Genomic DNA, 3,160 nt, shown 5'->3' with positions numbered 1-3,160 from the left:
ATGCTGGCCTGGGAGGCTCGAGGCCAGCGGGAGATCCGAGGCAAGAGGAGGTTGCTTCCTGAGGGGCTTCGCGGCCTTAGCCGATGGGATCCTGAAGAGCCACCATCAGGAAGGGAAGTGACATTCAAGGGATTACAAGGATAAGGTACTTACTCATCTATGGTGATGTACTTCCTCTGTTTCAACAACCGGAAAGTGCCGCTGCTGCAGCTTCGGGACCCCTTCCTCTTGCAGAGCACTTTGATGTCTACACGGAGCCGGCCGAAGCGTTGGGCGTGGCAACCAACGCAGGGCGTGGCTGGTGAAGCGCCCAAGGAGGTGACCTCAGGAGCACGAAGTTGGGGAGAGCCATCAAGTACTGCCTCGCGACAGCCTCTAGAGGCCTCGGGAGCTTCAGCCTCGGGAGCAGCGGGTTGCGTCGCCCCCTCAACTGCCACCTCAGCATGAGAGTTGCGGGCTCCCGAAGATGACGCCTCAGGAACTGCGGGCGGCTTCGATGCCTCGGCGCCCGCGCCTCCAGCCTCCGGTGGTGCTTGCCCCCTGCGTCCACTCTTGGGGCAAGTTTGGCGCCAGCGACAAGGAGGGGAACCACGGTGACAGGGTTCTCGCAGGACCCCTCAAGGCCAACCGGATACATCCCCCATTCGTCAAAGGGGGGCATGTGCCCCTCGAACTCCACCCCGTTCGAGCAACAGTACAACAGACAGCCCGCTAGTGGCATATCGGCTGGCGAGAGGTTGCCCTCCAGGACCTCGAGCACTGTTCTTCGTGCCTCAAGCGAAAGCTCTGACTCCTGAAGCATCATGCGATCCGGGCCGACAGATAGGGCCCACATCGGCTGGGAATGGCGCTGGAGTGGGGTGACGTGACATCGGGGGAACTCCTTCATCACCATGGGTGGGTCAAGCCAAGATCTTTCAACCTCCTCAGCAGTATCCAGACGAAGGCAAGGCGGGGGCTCGTAAGCTTCGCGTGAGCCCAGTCGGAGCTGGGAAACGGCGGGCGCAGACGGAGGCGAGAGCAAAGGGCTGAGCACTCCGACATCCACATACACCCACTGCGTCCGGAACCCGCTCACAGACGGTGGGAGCTCAAAGTTGATCCCCGAGCTGTCCGTCGCCGCCATGGCCTAGAAGCTCAGGCACCCCGAGCATTGCCGGGGGTCAGTCAGGTGCAGCGAGAAGAAATGGCGCAGAAGGACCACGGAGGGGGCTGTGCCCACCATGGCCTCGCAGACAAAGGCGAAGACGGCAAGAAGAGCAACTGATTGGGGATCTAAGTGCAACAGATGAATCTGGTAATGGGAAAGCACGACGTTGAAGAAGGGAGAGAAGGGGTGGATCAGACCGGCCCACAGGGTGCCGACGAAGAACTGGACCTCGGTGGCTGCTCTATTGACAGAAGCTCGGGATGCCGGCTAGGCCACCGTCCCTCCCCATTCGTTGAAGCTGATGGCGAGCGCAAGGCGGACCTTGTCCGTGGCTTCCTCATTGAGCACCCGCGATCAGCCGACGGTAGGAGGCAGGTTGGCTGAGGACAGGGGCTTCTTCCCTTTCTCTGTCCGGTTCGGCGCCATGACGATGGGCAGGACTGAGCTCAGGTTGGATGGGGAGAGGAAGCTGAGGTTCGAGGAAGCAAAGGAGTCGGGGGTGTGTTGCCAGCAAGGGGGGAAATAACTGTGTGGGACACCGTGGCCGCCTAGCTTGGCGGATATCAAGGCTGCATGGGGAAGCGGGGACGCCCACGTCCAATCAATCGCCACATGTCAAGCGGGGCCACAGGCTGTTGGGGCCCACGATGCTCCGCACTTGCCCTTCGGCTTTGCCTCGAAGCCAAGCCCGAGCGCGCCTTGGGCCGGGGGCTACTGTCAGCGTTCTGGGAATGGGGGTCCCCAGACTTGCCTGCCTGCGACCCGCAGCGTGGCTCCACCAGCGGCCCTGTATGGCCCATCTTCACCAGCAAACACTCAAGACCCTCGCGAGAGGCCAAGCCTTGCAAGGCGAACAACGCAAGACCTCCTCAGGGGCGGCCTCATCAAGGCAAGGGACACCTCACAAGGTTTCTGTGACGCAAGCCATGACGACTGGAGCCAGGCGGGCGACAGGCGGGCGCCAGCGTGCGTAGTGTCCTCGTTTCCTCTTTGGTGCTAAAGGGGCAAGCGCAGGTGAGGAGTCCCGAGGCATCAGGCAAAGGTTTCCATATCGGTGCAACAAGACCAAGATCAGCAGGACGGCAGGATGGAGGTCACCGTGGATCCCAAGACGGCGTCACCACCAGAGCCTTTGGCAGGCGAAGACTACTTTTGCCAGGGTAGCTCGTACTAGTTGTTTCCCTTCGAATTTGGCCGTTATGGGATCCCTTCCACTCAATTTGATTTGGGAATAGGACCAGGGCCTCTATAAATAGGACTAGCCACCACCATAGCAAGGGGGGATCGAAATTAGAGAGAGAGAGCATCAACTCACCAAGCACAAGAACACCTCACTTCGCGAGGCTGTTCTTCCCTTGTAAATGTTCATGCTTAGCCCAAGAGGCAACCCACCACACCACACTGGAGTAGGGTATTACACCACAATGGTGGCCCGAGCCAGTATAAATCCCGTGTCTCGTGTTCTTTGGGTTCATCGAGCTAGGCCGTGAGATTGTAGAGTGCGCGAGCTAGAGAGGGGGAGAGATCTTTGTGCGCACCCTAGTGTCCGAACCTCAAGGGTTTTGCCGGAACCCGAAATCCGAGACATAGGTCTACAATGAACTACTCACGCATCATCGGAGAGGCACCGATGAGGATGATGAACCCCTCCGTGATGGTGTCAAGATTGGATCTGGTGGTTCTGGAACTTGCGGCGGTTGGAATTGTGTTTCGTCGACTCCCCTATGATTTTGTATTTTTGGGGTATTTATAGAGCAAAGAGGCGGTGTGGGAGGCGGCCGAGGTGGGCACAACCCATCAGCACGCGCCTGGGCCCAGGTGCTCCCAGGTGGATTGTCCTCCCCTCGGAGCCCCCCTCCGGTACTTCTCTGGCCCAAGTTGTGTCTTCTGGTCGAAAATATTCTCCAAAGAGTCCCCAGGCGCGCCCAGGTGGGTTGTGCTCCCCTCGGAGCCCTCCTCTGGTACTTCTCTGGCCCAAGTTGTGTCTTTTGGTCCAATAAATTCTCCAAA

Source organism: Triticum dicoccoides, chromosome 7A (assembly GCF_002162155.2).
Source record: "Triticum dicoccoides isolate Atlit2015 ecotype Zavitan chromosome 7A, WEW_v2.0, whole genome shotgun sequence".
NCBI lineage: Eukaryota > Viridiplantae > Streptophyta > Magnoliopsida > Poales > Poaceae > Triticum > Triticum dicoccoides.
The sequence above is the reverse complement of the archived record's forward strand: the minus strand, read 5'-3'. Positions refer to the sequence as shown.